This window comes from Dama dama, chromosome 5, assembly GCF_033118175.1.
Source record: "Dama dama isolate Ldn47 chromosome 5, ASM3311817v1, whole genome shotgun sequence".
In the NCBI taxonomy this organism is placed as follows: domain Eukaryota; kingdom Metazoa; phylum Chordata; class Mammalia; order Artiodactyla; family Cervidae; genus Dama; species Dama dama.
In genome coordinates this window covers 71025278-71044900 of record NC_083685.1, presented here as the reverse complement: position 1 = coordinate 71044900, position 19623 = coordinate 71025278, and the positions used below count along the sequence as shown (strand labels likewise).

Here is a 19623-nt window from a genome sequence, read left to right as displayed (position 1 = left end):
AATAAAAGGAGTTCAGGTGGAAAAAGAAGTGAAATAGTCTCTGCAGGTAGCATCATATAGTTTATAGAAAATATTAAATTTTTCACTATCAGTTCAGTTCAGTTCAGTTCAGTCTCTCAGTCGTGTGCGACTCTTTGTGACCCATGCATGAATCACAGCACGCCAGGCCTCCCTGTCCATCACCAACTCCTGGAGATTACTCAAACTCATGTCTGTCAAGTCGGTGATGCCATCCAGCCATCTCATCCTCTGTCGTCCCCTTCTCCTCTTGCCCCAATCCCACCCAGCATCAGGGTCTTTTCCAATGAGTCAAATCTTCGCATGAGCTGGCAAAAGTGTAACAAAACCAATAAATAAATTCAGTAAATTTCAGGTATAAAATAAATACAAAAGCAGTTGCATTTCTATACACTTAACAATTATTTATTGGAAAGAGAAATTAAGCAAAAAAAACTCATAAAAATAATTAAAATAAACAACCAAGAGGTGAACGAACTATCCCCTAAATTGTATTGATGCAGTACAGAAACATTGTACTGCTGAAAGAAACTGAAGAAGACACAAATAAATGGAAAGGTATTTCATTGTTATGCATCAGAATAATTATTATTGCTAGAATATCTGTATCACTCAAAACAAGCTACATATTCAATATTTTACAAGAAAAAAAAAAAAACCTCTAGAGACATGGAATCAAAAAAGATGCTTAATAGGCAAGCAATCTTGAGAAAGCAAAACAAACCTGGAGGCATCACATTTCCTGATTTCAAACTATATTATGAAGACATAGTAATCAAAAGAGTATGGTATTGGAACAAAGCAGACACATAGATCAATGGAAAAAATAAGCCACCTTATACATGGTTGATAAATGTACAATATGGATCAAATAATATACAATGGGAAAGATAGTCTTTTTTATTTTTATTTTTTTCATTAATTTTTATTAGTTGAAGGCTAATTACTTTACAATATTGTAGTGGTTTTTGCCATACATTGACATGAATCAGCTATGGATTTACATGTGTCCCCCATCCTGATCCCCCCTCCCACTTCCCTCCCCATCCCATTCCTCTGGGTCTTCACAGTGCACCAGCCCTGAGCACTTGTCTCATGTATCCAACCTGGGCTGGCGATCTGTTTCACACTTGATGATATACATGTTTCAATGCTATTCTCTCAGATCATCCCACCCTCGCCTCCTCCCACAGAGTCCAAAAGTCTGTTCTATACATCTTTGTCTCTTTTTCTGTCCTGCATATAGAGTTATCCTTACCATCTTTTAAAATTCCATATATATGTGTTAGTATACTGTATTGGTGTTTCTTTCTGGCTTACTTCACTCTGTATAATGGGCTCCAGTTTCATCCATCTCATTAGAACTGATTCAAATGTGTTCTGTAATAAATGGTGCTGGGACTACTAGATAGCTGCAGGCAAAATAATGAAACTGTGTTGCATTGCTCAGTCATGCAACACCATGGGCTGTAACCTGACAGGCTCCTCCATCCATGGAATTCTCCAGGCAACAATACTGGAGGGGACTGTCATTTCTTTCTCCAGGGGAACTTCCCTACCTGGGGATCCAATGGAGGATCTCTTATGTCTCCAAAATTGGCAAGCAGGTTCTTTACCACTAGTGCCAAATGTACTCCTTATTCCATACACAAAAGTCAACTTAAAGTGAGTTAAAGACTTGAACATAAGAATGGAAACCATAAAACTTCTAAACAAAATACAGGAGGTAAACTTGACATCAGTCTTGTAAATTAGTTTTTGGTTTGACACTGAAATAAACACACAAAATCAAAAATGATTAAGAATAAACAATAATAAGTAAAATAATTATTTTAATTAATGTATTTTTTTCCCCAGGAGATGGTGAGTTTTATTTTGTCTTGTCTGGATAGAGGTTTGATTTGCTCTCCAATGTTCCAGGGTGGAGAGAGACTAGGAGAAAGCACAGAATGCAGAGGTCTATTCGGTGTAATCTCGTTCATTTTCATCTTCACCATCAATGGCGAGAGCAGCATATTTGCTTGCAGAACTGAACCTCGAGGCTGGATTTTCTTCAGCTTTCTTTGGCTCAGGTGCAGATCTGGAGTCGTGATCCTTTTTGCCATCTTTCCTGTCTGACTCCTTCCAGTGGTCTTTGTTCCCTCCATCTCCCGGACCACGGCTGGAGTTCCCACTTTGGCCTTTTGGGGCACTTACCCCATCTATTTTATTTTCATCTTTCCTTGCTGATCCCTCCTCAGATGGTTGAGCTGGAACTACTTTCCCTCCACCACTTGTAGGGGACTGCTGCTCTGTGTCTGAGCTCTGAGATCGAGCAGGAGGGTTAGAACTTCGCTTCACCCAAGCATTCTCCTTTGGTGGAGGGGCTGGCATTACCTTTAGAGGCTGTTCAGGTTTGGGAGGCTTAGAAGTTGGAGACTGACAGTCTTCCTCTTTATTGGGGGTTTCATTTTCTAGAGACTTCTCACTCTCTTTTCTTCGTGCATTTCTGCCAGATGTGGCTGAGGTCCCAGTCTGTGATGACTCACTTCCTGTCCTCGATCATTCCCGTTCCTGAGTTTCTTCACTTCGCCAGCTTGGGTGTCTCTCCCGAGGCCGTTGCTCTAGTTTTGGCTCATCCAGCTGACGCTGCAGTTTCTCTTGTTCCTTCTGTAGCTGCTCTTCTACTTCTTGTTCTCTAGCAGCCGTGTCTACAGGCTTTGCCCCTCCAAAGACAGAGGCTGCCCGACTGGACTGGGAGGTGCTAGCAGAGGAATCATCTTCCTTAGGAGTACTCCGAGGCTTTAGGTTCAGTTTGGGTCTTTGGGGGGGACCTCTATCATCCCGCCTATAATCATCCCGAGAGTAATCATCTCTGGAGCTCCAGGACCGGTCATCTCGTCTGTCGTATCTGTCTTCGCAGCGTCCCCGCCTCCTCTGTAGTCACCATCCCTACGGTACCCGCTACCGAATGCTCTTCTGCCACTGCCTATCCTGGAATCGTAGCCTCTGTCATAGTCTCTGCCGCCTCGGTCATCATAGCGATCTCGGCCCCGTATCGATCCATGTCCCGGCGTGGGCCATCACGGTAACTGTCCCAATACCCATCACGATATCGGTCTGAATCATAACAGATCTCGATACTTGTCTCCAAAGCTATCATCACCCCTTCTAGGAGGGTAGTCATCAAAGCTGTCTGCAGCAGGACGGGCCCTCCAGTCTGTATCTGTTTTGTCAGAATCACGATTTCTATCTCTGCCAAAAGAATGATCATCCCTGTCTTTATCCTGTGCTTGATCAGCAACGTCCACTCGAATTCTCCTGTTACCTAGAGACTCTTCGTTGAGGCTCGGGGCACTGAGCAAGGAATCCAGGTCCTCAAACTCAGCATAACCAAAACCTTTTAACCTCTCAGGATTACTGGATTCACGCGGTAAACGCACTGCACTGATATTTAATCCTCTAAAGAATTCTTTAATGGAGTCTTCTGTCACATCATAGGGCAGGTTCCCTAGAAAAGTAGTGTAGGGTGGAGATTTGGGAAGATGGCTCCGGTCGATATTGGGTTCCCGAGCAGCCCGTGGAGCAGTGGGCAGGATGGAATGGTCAATTGGAGGTGCCCGATACACATCATCATATTACTATGCCAGGTGGTTGAAACATCCCCTTCCAGATCGTCTGTTTCATCAGCCCAGCTGACTGGTTTGGGGACATAGGTGCTGCCTCCACCAGTCCCTCCATCCTCAGCCAGAAAGTCTGTTAGGGAGATAGTCTTCCCCTTCTTATTCTTCTTTTTCACTGAGGCCGCCATGTTGGGAGAGGGAGAGAGAACGCAAAGGGTATTTTAATTAATGTATTAATTTAAGAATTTAACAGGATGAGTGATAACATAAAATAATTAAATAGAAAGTTTGTTTCACTTTCATTAGATGTCTAATTTGAGTGGAAGATGGTGCAGACTTAGAGTAACAATGAATCATAATATTAAAATAATTTTACCTTTCTAATATTGATCAACTTGAAGCAAGTTCAAAGAACTAAAGTTTGGCCATCGCTGAAGTGGTTTCATCAATCACAGGGGAAAATACAGAACTAGAAATTTAATTAATCATATGTTTGCATAATACAAAAGCATGAGGGTAAATGCTTTAGAGATTTACTCCCAAATGTCACTCTGAAAAATTAAATGTGATTTGCGTATGTTGTTCAGTTACCAGGAGCAAGCACCAAAAGACTTGCTGATCACAGGTAGGTTTCTAAGTAACCAAATATAAGAGTGGAAAATAAAATACTTTATGTTTGAAAAAATAAGGCATAAATTATTTAAAAACTTGTAGATAGATTTTTTTTTGCTATTTTCTTTAGTCATAGTCTGAAATCTCTTTGCAAAAAAATGATGTTTCTTTTAAAGTAAGAGAAAATGATTCATTTTGATTAGATAAGTAAAAGTTATATTAATTTAGTTAATAATCAAAATTAAGAAGATAATCATATTTTTATTTCATATTTCATATTTTAACCACTATGAAATGGTATATGTATACCTAAGACTTTTTTCAATATTTCACCAGTCACCACTGATATATCCCAATACAAATACAAATTTGTATAAATTCAGCCTGGTATAAACCACATAATATATTTACTTGTTTAAAGCAAAATGAAGCTATCATTCATATTCCAGTTTTCATATATTAACAGGGAAACAAAAATACATACACAGACATGTACACATAAATAGAAGGCAATATATCAAAGATATGTTTATTGCTCCTTTTTCCTTCTCTATTTTTAATGGATGTGTGTTCATGCTAAGTTGCTTCAAGTTGGGTCCAACTCTTTGTGACCCTGTGGACTATAGCCCGCCAGGCTCCTCTGTCCATGGGATTCTCAAGCAAGAACACTGGAGTGGTTCCAGTGGTCATTCCCTCCTATAGGGGATCTTCGCAACCCAGGTATGGAACCCCGTCTCAGGCACCGCCTACCTTAGCAGCCACCTGGAATAAATGAGGCTAAAATCTAAAAAGCTGTGTTGATTCCACTTGTTAGAATTTGTTTGGCTGACCAAGAGACATATCTTTTGACCCCTCACCACTCCTGCATGCAAGTAACAATAATGTGGAATATATCTAGATAAAAACTTATGAACTACCTAATGTCTCAAAAATATGAACACTAATTTAGACTGAGAATAGTAATATCATATTGTTCATTTTAAATTCCAAGATACGCTCATTGTGTGAGTTTAATACACAATCTTAAGCAAATTATGATTCCTTTTTAAGTTTTATTTTTCATTGGAAGATAATTGCTTTACAAAGTTGTGTTGGTTTCTGATATATGATTCTTAAATAGCTCAAGAAGTATAACCATTTTTATGCTCAATTGGATATTTATTTTATACATACAAGGTTGTATACTCCAGTTTTGTCTGTTTAATTTGGGTGTTGCTTTCATATCATATTAACCTGTAGTGATCTCTAATCTCATAATTGATTGCTGAGATAAAGCAGTGAAGTTCCACACAATTTCAATACCGCACAGATGACATCCAAATTGAGGATCAAGCTGTCAAAATCCTATCCTAGACACTTCAACTTTTGTCAACAACATAAAATGAGACATCTCTAAGTTACATTATGAGGATAAAGGATATAAAAAATATAATACACTGTAATAAATATTTTCTTATTTACAGATTATATTTTTCCAAATGTCAAGAAGAGTTAAACCTTTGATCTCACTCTTTTTTTTTTTTCTTCTTATGATTTCTGGAGCATTTTAGAAGAATAAAGAAGAATGGATGGAGAAAATTGCTCTTCCTTGAATGAATTCATTCTCTTAGGAATTAATAGCGACCCTAGAATCAAAGTGATGTTTACCATGTTTCTGGTTGTTTATCTCATTATTCTTGCTGCAAATATTGGGATGATCATTTTAATAAAAGTGGACTCCAAGCTTCACATGTCAATGTACTTTTTCCTTGGTCACCTCTCCTTCAGTGACCTCTGCTAATCCACAGCAACTGGACCCAAGATGTTGATAGACCTCCTTGCCAAGAGCAAATCAATCCCCTCTTATGGCTGTGCTCTGCAGTCATTGATCTTCTGAACCTTTGCAGATTGTGTCTCCTGCTGGCAGTGATGGCCTATGACCGGTACAAGGCCATCAGCAGCCCCTTGCTCTATGCAGTCAGCATGTCCAGCAGGGTGTGCTCCCTGCTCATGGTTGAGATTTACATGATCAGCATTGTGGATGCTTTAATTAATGCAATATTAATATTCTGCCTGTGTTTCTGTGAGTCAAAAGAGATTAATCATTTATTCTGTGATGTTCCTCCTCTACTTTTGCTATTTTGCTCACATGTACAGGCCAGTGAGTTAGTGATATTTATCATTTTGGGCTTCATTGAACTGATTACGCTTTCAGGTCTTTTTGTGTCTTACTGTTACACCATCCTAGCAGCGATAAAGATCCACTCTGCTGAAGGGAGGTTCAAGGCTTTCTCCACCTGTACCTCCTACCTAACTGCTGTGGCAATTTTCCAGGGAACTCTGCTCTTCATGTATTTCTGGTCAAGTTCATCTTACTCTCTAGATGAAGACAAAATGACCTCCTTGTTTTATACCTTTGTGATTCCCATGTTAAACACCCTGATTTATAGCTTAAGAAACAAGCATGTGAAAGAGGCTCTGAAGAAGCCTAAAAATGGAAAGTGGTTCCATTGTAAAGCTGTAGGTATATGTTTTTCTCCTACTCTTACACTACAATTTAAGTCAAAATTGTTTTGATTCCTCTGGTTTGATGAATAAGTATATTCAAGTCATTCCAAAATGTGTTGTTTCCTATATACTCCATACTTCCATTTTATGTCTTGAACTTATATTTAAGGCTCCCTATTTGTGGAAAAGTTCTGAACTGTAAGTTTGCCAAGTTCTTGCTTCCTCTGAATTTAATGGTAAATCTAGCAGTTTTTACACAAATTAATCTTTTCTAATGGAAGTGATAGGTGTTAACTAGATAATTATTCACATTATTTATAATTAACTATATTTTCACAATAATGTAAAGACTGGACAACATAAACCCAAAGCACATTGTTCAAATATAGTGAAGAAAGTTAAAAATTGCTCCCTGAAAACGAACACAACTAGTTTGGTATCTAAGAGATAAGTAGGAAGTAACTGAGAGATGCAAGTCAGCAGAGAAAGCATTTTGTGAAGATGGTTGGACAGTTAGAGTGACCGTGAGGTGGACAAGACCGTGTCATTTAAGGAAACTCAGTGTGTCCAGGTTGGAGGGCTGCAATTTACAACCCAGTCACCTCCTCCAGGAATTGTATGTCTCTCCTGCAAGCTCTGAGCTTGATTCACACACCAGCCTTTGCTTCAGATCATTGTTGTATCTGTTTTCTAAATTATTTCCTTCAATGTGGGGTTATGAACATTCTGATTTTAAGGACTGTTACCCAGGAGATATATAGCAAGTGGGTAAATGAAAGAATGAGAAAGAGAGAAAAGGAGAAAGAAAGAAGTTAATTTTATTGAAAATTTATTCATAATAAAGCAAAAAAAAATACTGATAGCTTTAAATGCATGTGCCTTAAACACATGTTTTGTACCTTATATCTGCTTCCCAGATGGTATAGTGGTGAAGAATATACCTGCCAATGCAGGAGATGCAGGGAGTGCAGGTTTGATCCCTGAGTCAAGAAGATCCCCTCGAGAAGGGAAAGGGAACTCACCCCAGTATTCCTACCTGGATAATTCCATGGACAAAGGAACTGGCAGGCTATAGCCTAGGGGGTCACAAAGAGTCAGACACGACTGAGCACAAACTCACACACACATACACACATCTTATATCTAAGTACATAAATGGGTTGTGAATACTAAAAGTAATGGAAAGTTAAAGACATACAGATGATTTTTTTTTAAAGAACTCTCCTCTGGCTAGAAGATATTTGAAAACTTCACATAGCTCTACTCTAGTTTGCTGCTGATTGAATTGCTGAAAGTGGCCCATTTAGTAGACAGAGACATAAGCGTTCATTTGAAGGACCCTGTAAGAATCAAGTGCATTCTTGAGTGTTTGCTACAATAAAACAAGCCAAAAATAATTTGGTACCTAAGTGTATCCAAGTGCCTTTGTAAGACACCTTTGAGTGAAAACATTTTAGATTAAAGCCAAAGTAGGAGAATAGGTAGTAGACGCCAGGGTAAAAGCTTTTCTAGGATTCTGAGACAGGTAGGGGGATGTGTTGATGTATAGAAAAATGAGGGGGGTATTTCTTGTATTTATAACATTTTCTCAATCATTTTTAATGTTATTACCTTTTGAAATATTTATCTGCTGCTGCTGCTAAGTCTCTTCAGTCATGTCTGACTCTGCGCGACCCCATAGATAGCAGCCCACCAGGCTCCTCTGTCCCTGGGATTCTCCAGGCAAGAATTCTGGAGTGGGTTGCCATTTCCTTCAATGCATGAAAGTGAAAAGTGAAAGTGAAGTCTTTCAGTTGTGTCTGACTCTTCGTGACCCCATGGACTGTAGCCTACCAGGCTCCTCTGTCCATGGGATTTTCCAGGCAAGATTACTGGAGTGGGTCGCCATTTCCTTCTCTTGGAATATTTCTCTACCTTCTAGATACTATATTGAACAGCAGCATGGCAGAAGTGAGATTGATTCAGAATGAAGCCTGACACAAAGATGGGTGTCAATCTCAGAAGTATAAATATTATACAGTTAGCACATTACTCTCTTAAAAAAGAAAAAAACAAACATGAAATGCTAATGTGTCTAAAATCAAATTTCATCTGCATTTAGCCCTTATGAGCAAATCTAAGGCTAATGAGTGAACTGAAGAAAATAAAATGTTGCATATTAAATGAAGAATTTTAATCTCAATAAAGGGTGTCTTAAATTGATTGACTTGTACAATGTGTGAGATCTCTGACCTTAAATAGAATGTGGAGGATAAATAGTCACTTAATGTGAACACCCCACAGAATTTATGATTCAAATAGGGGCTTGAGCTAAGGACTTGTAAGAGATTTCTTGTTTGATTTTCCATAGAAAGGGAAAGTTAGCATCAAGATACTTTGTCTTGCATGATTTAATTCCAATTCTAACCATTTTCTTCACTTTCTATATATTTAATTCATATGCCTTTCATAGTATACTCACTACCAGTTGGTGGCAAATATGATTGTTCATCAACATTAACATAGATAAATAAATGATGCATATGCACAAAAAATTAAGATATTTCAATGACATTGAATGTACTGAAACTGCATGCAACAGCATGGATGGATTGCATGTAATTGAACAAAATACTCCATGCTATAGACATCCAGTTATGTCTGGTTCAAAAAAAAATACAAAACTGATCTGTCGCAGTAAAAGTCAAGAAAGTATCTATTCTTTGGGGGTAAGAGATTAGCCATTTAGGAGGGAGTTTATAAAAGGCTTTGTTAATTGTGGAAATTGTTACTTCTTGGTCTGTACGTACCTAGGTCAACAGGTAACCTTTTGGAAAAATGTTTATCTATATAGTTATCATTTAAGTGTTCTCTATATAGCATGAGTTTGAGCAAGCTCCTGAAATTGGTGATGGACAGGGAAGCCTGGCATACTGCAGTCCATGGGGTTGCAAAGAGTTGGACACGACTGACTGAACTGATTCGTTCATTGCACATCAAAAACATTTTCCAAAAGTAAAGTCGTTTACCATTACCAGAAACTTCAGAATTATTATTATAAATTTGTATCCCTAGAAACTCTTGATATACATAACAGTGCAGTATATTTTTGTGAAATAAATAGTACAATCTTCATAGATTATTTAGTAATGCAAAAATGTCTTATTTAGCCCCCTTTTAAACCCATGTGTACTTCTAATATTTTTCCCAGCAACAAAGAGACTTAATGAATCTTGTACTCCTTGGTACCCCTCTTGGTACCCTCCTTGGTACACTGAACATTGGCCCATGACTCAGTGGCACACAATTATTTTCTAAAGGCAAGTGTTTGTATTAATAAATAAGCTGTTCCTATAGAGTATTACAAATAGAGGTATAGTGGCACAGGGGACTCATATTTCTTTCTCAATTGCTTGCCTCTGATGTATTAAATTTTAACTGTGATTTTCTTCTGTAATGTAAGAAAGTCAACTTCAATTAAATGTAAAACCCTTTGTTAAGCTAATTATCCAATTTTTAATAATAATGTAGCCACAACAGCTCATTCCCTCATAATGGCAGAAAGTTATACTAAATGGTCTGCAGAGACGGCCATGTTTAGGAAGCTAAATTTAAGTCCTATCTCAACAGAGTGAAATCCTAAGAAATCCTAGGAAATAGTGAAGTGCCTGACGAGAAAAGTGATTTTGCAAAGGAATCATAATGAAGTAAGCAAGGACAAACTCCAACCTTCAAATATGTAACTAGATAATGGTAGTAAAGCTCTTGAGTGACGCAAACACCTTCAGTTTAGTATGTAGCAAATTATTATAAGTACTTTGCTTGTGCTTGTCCTCTCCTGTAGTGTATGTAAGTTAAGTATATTTAAATAGACATCATCACTCTAATAATTACAATAAGGCAACAATTAGTACATTATTCAGGCACTCTTTATCACATATCAATAATATTTTATTTTAATGATTTTAGTTTACAGTGGGTTCTAGGTTTATAGGACCCTAAAATAAACCTAGGTCTCTATCTAGTTCTCAGTGAGGTTTCAGAGGAGAAAATCCCCTGGAGTGTTTGTAAACATATACTGGCTTATATTTATCTTCACAAATTACTTTCCATACACAAAAATTTTGCATTTACCTTTTCTGTGGTAAAGAAATAAATTAATTGTGATAAACAAAACTCACAGTAAGAAGACTTTATTTTATGTTACATTCAGGAGAAGAATTTAATGAATACATAAGAATATATGCTTGTAAGCATCCTGAAATGATTCATATATTATCATACTGAATATGAAAAATAAAGAGCATATCCTCTAAGGCTGCTATGCTGCACAACTTCAGGGACAATATTTTAGTTATTTCCTTTGCTTCATGAAATTGTATAGTACAGTATTTATTTAGTAATCTATGTATTAGAACAGGATTACCACTATATCTTTAGCTAAAACCTGCATCAGTCATATAATTATTGTTCATTTTTGTTGAGGGATAATTATGATCTAGTATCCTAGAAACTTTACAATATATAATACAGTATTGTAGCTTTAATCCTAATGCTGTACATAAAATGAAGAACTAATTTCTCCTACAATGCAATTGTGTACAATTTAACCAGCATATTCTCAATCCCCCACTCCCATCTCCTGGTAACCATCATTCTCTCTCTCTTCCTATGGGTAACACACAAAGGCTATTTTAGAAACAAATGGATATTAGCTTTTATTTATCACAGAAGTATCCCAACACATGTTTTTAATAAAATATTATCTTTGTTCATATGAACTGTATTAGTAGAAAAAAACCTTCAAATGCTGTTTATTTTTAATTGTTGTTGAACATCTACCAGCCTTATATCACCAGAGATAAAGAACATTCACCAGTATAACAACAGGAAACTATTTAAAAACACATTCATGTAACAATTACTTATAGACATCTTCTTATGCATTGTAAGAATGTATAATTCTTACCTACAAACAGAACTTGGTGATACTGTGGATTGAGTTCCAGCCTACCACAATAAAGTAAGTATCACAATAAAGAGAGTCAAAAGAAATGCTTGGTTTCCCAGTGTATATTAAAGTTACATTCACATAATATCACAGTCTATTAAATGTTCAGCTGCATTATGTCTAAAAAATGCAAATACCATAATTTAAAAGTACTTGATCACTAAAAGAAAGAAGAAATGCTAATCATCATCTGAGTTTTCAATGAGCTGTAAAAGTAATGTCAAAAATCACTGATCACAGATCAACAGAACAAATAGATTAATGATGAGACAGTTCAAAAATTGTGAGAATTATTAACATGTGACATGGAGACATGAAGTGAATAAATTCTATTGGAAAACCTGTGCTGACAGACTTGGTTGATACAGATTGACCACAAACCTTCAGCTTGTAAAAAAAAAAAAAAAAAAAAATACAACTAACAGAAAAAACAACAAAATGAAGCATGATAAAATGAGATCTATCTGTATACAAATAGAATAGGAAATTAAATATAGAGTGAACTATGTGTGATAGATATTATGCCGCTGAAGGAGAGCAGACTATATCACCCCAAAATATGCTGCTTGGTATATTAATACTTTGAATTAAAGTTACTTAAGAAACAACAGCGGAAAAAGGACACTCTGATTCTCCTTTGTAGCCCTGAAAGCAGGAAATAAATCTCTCATTTGAAAGTTCCCCTCCCTGTACCAGAGGGTAGAAACGGAGTTTATAGGCCAAGAAGTCTGCATGACCAAACCTTGTTACTTCTTTATTGACTGCTTGTTGCTGTTGTTCAGTCTCTCAGTCCTGTCCAATTACTTGCGACCCCATGGACTGAAGCACACCAGGCATCCCTGTCCTTCACCATCTCATGGAGTTTGTTCAAACTCATGTCCATAGAATTGGTGATGTCATCCAACCATCTCATCCTCTGTCACCCCCTTCTCCTGCCCTCAGTCTTTCCCAGAATCAGGTTTTTTTTTTTTTTTTTTTTAAATTTTTTTATAGTGAGTTGGCTCTTCACAATAGGTGGCCAAATTATTGGAGCTTCAGCTTTGACATAAGTCCTTCCAGTGAATATTCAAGGTTGATTTCCTTTAGGATTGACTGGTTTAATCTCTTTGCTGTCCAAGGGTCACTCAAGAATCTTCTTCAGCACCACATTTCTAAAGTATCAATTTGGTACTCAATCTTTATAGTCCAACTGTCACATCCATACGTGGCTTCTGGAAAAACTACAGCTTTGAATGTACAGATCTTTGTCGACAAAGTGAAGTTTCTGCTTTTTTAACACACTGTCTAGAATAACTGTCTATTATGTGGGAGACCTGGGTTTGATCCCTGGGTAGGGAAGATCCCCCAGAGAAGGAAATGGCAACCCACCCCAGTACTTTTGCCTGGAAAATCCCATGGACAGAGGAGCCTGGTTGGCTAGAGTCCATGGGGTCGCACAGAGTCAGACGTGACTGAGCGACTTCACTTTTCTTTCACTTTCTAGGTTTGTCGTAGCTTTTCTTCCAAGAAGCAAGCATATTTTAATTTCATGCTTTAGTCACTGTCTACACTGATTTTGGAGCCCAAGAAAATAAACTCTGCCACTGTTTCCACTTTTCCCCCATCTATTTGTCATGAAGTGGTGGGACCAGATGCTTACTAATTACTGTCCTAAGCCTAAACACCTTTGTCTTGTCAATTCCTCACAAATTACTGCTTTCTTGCCTAAAATGAATAAAAGCTCTCTGCTTTGGTCACTTTGAATCTCAATATTTTTTATGGGACATCCATATGTAGAAAAGTAAATTTGTTTTTCTCCTATTACTCTGTCTTATGTTCATTTAACTATTAGGCTAGTCATAACTTAGAAGAAAGGAAAATTATTCTGAAGCCACACAATCAAAAAAAAAAAAAAAAATGAAATAAGGGTGACTGATATGTCCTTGAGGAAAAGGTCTCAGACCCTGACTAACAAATAAAGCAACATGTAAGATTGTCATATCTATAAATAAGAAATGAAGGCAGTCTTTAAAAATGGAAGAAACTGGATCAGCAATGAGAAAGACATGAAAATTGTTAGTGGAAAAATCTATTTTAATTTCATTAGGCATCTCTTTTCATGGGAGGAGAATGTAGATTTTGGTATCCATAAAGCATAGTATTAAAATGAATTCTGATAAATTTCAGACTGTGATCAATTTTGTGAAAAGAAGGAAGTATTAAAAGCTCAACCCTTGCTAAAGCTGTTGTGCATCCATAGCGAAAATACAGAACGAGAAATCTAATTTACCATGTTCTTATAACATAAAAATATTAAAGTTGAAGATTTAGAGACTTAAGTCCCAACAGTCGCCAGACAGAAATAAAAAGCAATCTGCCTATGGTACATGTACCAGAGTGAAAAGACGGAAGACTTGTTCATTGCAGGTAGGTTTCTAAATGGATGAATTTAAAGAATATGGAGAGTGGCAGAGAGACTTACTTTTGTAGAAAAGTGAAGAAGTACTGAAAATTTTCAAATGAGTCATTTTATACTTGCTCAGTTGCATAAACACTAAAATGTAATAACTAAATAAAGATACTTACTTGTTAAACCTGTGTGAATTTGACAAGATCATTTATAATTTGTAGAAGAATATTAAATATTTTAGCTTTTTTATTTTAATCAAGGTTGATATGCAAGCGATATTTCGCTGTTGCACATAATGTCATTGTACAGCTCAATTTGCTTTTGTCTTTTTTAAATAATAGTAGAGATAACATATTACAACTACCAATATGTATAAATCCAATAAATAACACAATATTTATGATACCCAAATGCCATAATTCTTTATTGTTATTTAGTCTCTAAGTCATGTCCAACTCTTAGCTACCCCATGGGTTGTAGCCCACCAGACTCCTCTGTCCATGGACTTTTCCTGGCAAAAACACTGGAATGGGTTGCCATTTTCTTCTCCAAGGGATCTTCCCCACCCAAGATTTTTTACCTCTGCACCACCTGGGAAATTCACCATAATACTTAAGCCTAGAAAGAATAAAAGTCAGACCACACCCCAGTTTTTATATATCAACATTGCATACACATGCAACTCCACTGTTTGAATATTCTAAAAGAACAGAGGAGAATATTTGTGACATTGTATATAACATAACTTATTGTGTAGAATGTAAGACCGGGGCAGGGAATTCAGGAAACATCAACTCCTTTAAACCAGAGAGAGGTAGAATAAGGATCAAAGAAAACAATAAACCAATATTACAGTGTCTGGGGGATTGGGATGGAGGCATCACTAATATGTGAATCTTTTTGCATATGTGGAACTGAAGACATAGGAGTAATTTTACCAAACATCTTACATATCTGATCTATTGGTGAGTAGATCACATACATTCTAGTTAATTACGGCAGAATGATGCATGCAGGAAACCACACTGCCTTTCTTGCCTCAGTGTCACCTGTCTTACTAGGAGCTCTATGTTAAGTCCCAAACATTCTTCATAATGTCCCCTGAGCAACAGCTCAGTTTTAGGGGAGTGGGGTCAGCCCTGGAATATTCCTACCTGCACTCTCCAGCATATAACTTATGGAGACAGCTCCACCCTCTTCAGTTCCCTCCCTGCTCCAATTAACTGATACTTGTTACTGGATATTGGACTTCTCTGGTGGTTCAGTGGTGAAGGATCTGCCTGCCAATGCAGGAGACCGGGTTTCAATGCCTGGATAGGGAAGATGCCCTGAGAAGGAAATGGCAGCCCACTTCAGTATTCTTCCCTGGAAAATCCTATGGACAGGGATCCTGGTGGCTTACAGTCTATGGGATCACAAAAGAGTCAGAAATAACTTAGTGACTAAACAACAACAGTAAGAATGTATACTGGATGGGGAGAAAATAAAAGACTTATGGGATACAGGAGCATGTTATATCCAGGAAAATTGAATAGGTCTGCCTATTCCATAACTGTTCATGATGAGGAAATAGCAAAGGGACACATCCATTATTTATACCACTCATTAACTATGTATCTCTATTTCAGGATAAAACAATATTTCTGCAATATTGAAAAGAGCCACTATCTTGTCAGAATATGTGGGTTATCTGGACCAATTAATTTAAGAATTACTGCCTCAGATCTGAGGACACCAATTTCTTAATATGAGTAAAAGTAACAAAAATTGGCATACATACTAATAAGGTTGATGTGGCAATAATTTAGATGACAAAATGCCACAAATAGTACAGTTCAGTTCAGTGGCTCAGTCATGTCTGACTCTTTGCAACCCCATAATTTGCAAAAGGCCGGGCCTCCCTGTCCATCAACTCCCGGAGTTTACTCAAACTCATGTCCATCGAGTCGGTGATGCCATCCAGCTATCTCATCCTCTGTCGTCCCCTTCTCATCCTGCCCCCAATCCCTCCCAGCATCAGGATTTTTTCCAATGAGTCAACTCTTTGCATCAGGTGGCCAAAGTTTTGGAGTTTCAGATTCAACATCAGTCCTTGCAATGAACAGCCAGGACTGATCTTCTTTAGGATGGACTGGTTGGATCTCCTTGCAGTCCAAGGGACTCTCAGGAGCCTTCTCCAACACCACAGTTCAAAAGCATCAATTCGTCGGTGCTCAGCTTGCTTCACAGTCCAACTCTCACATCCATACATAACCACTGGAAAAACCATAGCCTTGACTAGACGGACCTTTGTTGGCAAAGTAATGTCTCTGATTTTTAATATTCTATCTAGATTGGTCACAACTTTCCTTCCAAGGAGTAAGTGTCTTTTAATTTCATGGCTGCAATCACCATCTGCAGTGATTTTGGAGCGCAAAAAAATAAAGTCTGACACTGTTTCCACTGTCTCCCCATCTATTCCCCATCAAGTAATGGGACAAGATGCCATGATCTTAGTTTTCTGAATGGTGAGCTTTAAGCCAACTTTTTCACTCTCCTGTTTCACTTTCTTCAAGAGGCTTTTTAGTTCCTCTTCACTTTCTGCCATAAGGGTGGTGTCATCTGCATATCTGAGGTTATTGATATTTCTCCCAGCAATCTTGATTCCAGCTTGTGCTTCTTCCAGCCCAGCGTTTCTCATGATGTACTCTGCATAGAAGATAAATAAGCAGGATGACAATATACAGCCTTGATATACTCCTTTTCCTATTGGGAACCAGTCTGTTGTTCCATGTCCAGTTCTAACTGTTGCTTCCTGACCTGCATACAGGTTTCTCAAGAGGCAGGTCAGGTGGTCTGGTATTCCCATCTCTTTCAGAATTTCCCACAGTTTATTGTGACCCACACAGTCGAAGGCTTTGGCATAGTCAATGAAGCAGAAATAGATGTTTTTCTGGAACTCTTTTGCTTTTTCGATGTGTTGGCAATTTGATCTCTGGTTCCTCTGCCTTTTCTAAAACTAGCTTGAACATCTGGAAGTTCTTGGTTCATGTATTGCTGAAGCCTGGCTTGGAGAATTTTGAGCATTTCTTTACTAGTGTTTGAGATGAGTGCAATTGTGTGGTAGTTTGGGCAATCTTTACTATTGCCTTTCTTTGAGGTTGGAATGAAAACTGACCTTTTCCAGTCCTGTGGCCACTGTTGAGTTTTCCAAATTTGCTGACATATTGAGTGCAGCACTTTCACAGCATCATCTTTCAGAATTTGAAATAGCTCAACTGGAATGCCATCACCTCCACTAGCTTTATTCGTAGTGATGCTTTCTAAGACCCACTTGAATTCACATTCCAGGATGTCTGGCTCTAGGTGAGTGATCACACCATCGTGATTATCTGGGTCATGAAGATCTTTTTTGTACTGTTCTTCTGTGTATTTTTGCCACATATTCTTAATATCTTCTGCTTCTGTTAGGTCCATAACATTTCTGTCAGTTATTGAACCCATCTCTCCATGAAATATTCTCTTGGTATCTCTAATTTTCTTGAAGAGATCTCTAGTCTTTCCTATTCTATTGTTTTCCTCTATTTCTTTGCATTGATCACTGAGGAAGACTTTCTTATCTCTCCTTGCTCTTCTTTGGAACTCTGCATTCAAATGGGAATATCTTTCCCTTTCTCCTTTGTTTTTTACTTCTCTTCTTTTCACAGCTATTTGTAAGGCCTCCTCAGACAACCATTTTGCCCTTTTGCATTTCTTTCCCACAGGGATGGTCTTGATCCCTGTCTCCTGTACAATGTCACGAACCTCCATCTATAGTTCATCAGGCACTCTGTCTATCAGATCTAGTCCCTTAAATATATTTCTCACTTCCACTGTATATTCATAAGGGATTTGATTTAGGTCATACCTGAATGGACTAGTGGTTTTCCCTACTTTCTTCAATTTAAGTCTGAATTTTGCAATAATAAGGAGTTCATGATCTGAGCCACTGTCAGCTCCCGGTCTTGTTTTTGCTAACTGTATAGAGTTTCTCCACCTTTGGCTGCAAAGAATATAATCAATCTGATTTCCATGTTGACCATCTGTTGATGGCCATGTGTAGAGTCTTCTCTTGTGTTGTTGGAAGATGGTGTTTTCTATGACCAATGTGTTCTCTTGGCAAAATTCTATTAGTATTTGCCCTGCTTCGTTCCAAACTCCAAGGCCAAATTTGCCTGTTATTCCAGGTGTTTCTTGACTTCCTACTTTTGCATTCCAGGCCCGTATAATGAAAAGGACATCTTTTTCGGGTGTTAGTTCTAAAAGGTCTTGTGGGTCTTCATAGAACCGTTCAACTTCAGCTTCTTCAGCATTACTGGTTGGGGCATAGGCTTGGATGACCGTGATATTGAATGGTTTGCCTTGGAAACGAACAGACATCATTCTGTCGTTTTTGATATTGCATCCAAGTACTGCATTTCAGGCTCTTTTGTTGATCATAATGGCTACTCCGTTTCTTCTAAGGGATTCCTGCCCACAGTAGTAGATACAATGGTCATTCTGATTCAAATTCACCCATTCCAGTCCATTAAAATTTGCTGATTCCTAGAATGTCAACATTCACTCTTACCATCTCCTGTTTGACCACTTCCAATTTGCCTTGATTCATGAACCTAACATTCCAAGTTCCTATGCAATATTGCTCTTTATAGCATTGGACCTTGCTTCTATCACCAGTCCCATTCACAACTGGGAATTGTTTTTTTTTTTTTTGTCTCTATCCTTTCATTCTTTCTGGAGTTATTTCTCCACTGACCTCCAGTAGCATAATGGGCACCTACTGATCTGGGGAGTTCCTCTTTCAGTATCCTATCATTTTGCCTTTATATCCTGTTCATGGGGTTCTCAAGGCAAGAATACTGAAGTGGTTTGCCATTCCCTTCTCCAGTGGACCACATTCTGTCAGACTTCTCCACCATGACCCATCCGTCTTTGGTGGCCCCACATGACATGGCCTAGTTTCATTGAGTTAGACAAGACTGTGTTCTGGGCTCAGAGGGGCTATCCCACGTCCGAGGTCAAGTGTCGTGACCGAGAGGAGCTACCACACGCCCGAGATCAGTGGCGGTGGCTGAGAGGAGCTACTCAACCCCTGAGGTCAGGGGCAGATGCCGAGATGAGCTACCCCATGCCTGAGGTCAGGGGCTGCGGCCCAGAAGAGCAACCCCACGTCCAAGGAGCGGTGGCTGCATGGGTGCCGGAGGGCCAATAGGCCACCTCTCCTGACGTTCAAGGTCAGGAGGGGCAGCCTTGAGGAGATACCTCTCATCCAAGGTAAGGAGCAGTGGCTGCACTTTGCTGGAGCAGCTGTAAAGAGATACCCTACCTCCAAGGTAAGAGAAACACAAGTAAGACAGTAGGTGTTGCAAGAGGGCATCAGAGGGCAGACACACTAAAACCATAATCACAGAAAACTAGCCAGTATGATCACACAGACCACAACCTTGTTTAACTCAATGAAACAAACAGTCCAGTGCTATGCAAATGGAAGTGATATCGTTATTATT

General features: G+C 38.3%; 2 pseudogenes; one reads left to right on the top strand and one right to left on the bottom strand.

Moving 5' to 3' along the window:
• Window positions 1–1874: 1874 nt before the first annotated feature.
• LOC133056802 (eukaryotic translation initiation factor 4B-like) lies at window positions 1875–3835 on the bottom strand (annotated as a pseudogene).
• A 1961-nt stretch (window positions 3836–5796) lies between these two features.
• LOC133055559 (olfactory receptor-like protein OLF2) lies at window positions 5797–19328 on the top strand (annotated as a pseudogene).
• The last annotated feature ends 295 nt before the right edge of the window (window positions 19329–19623 follow it).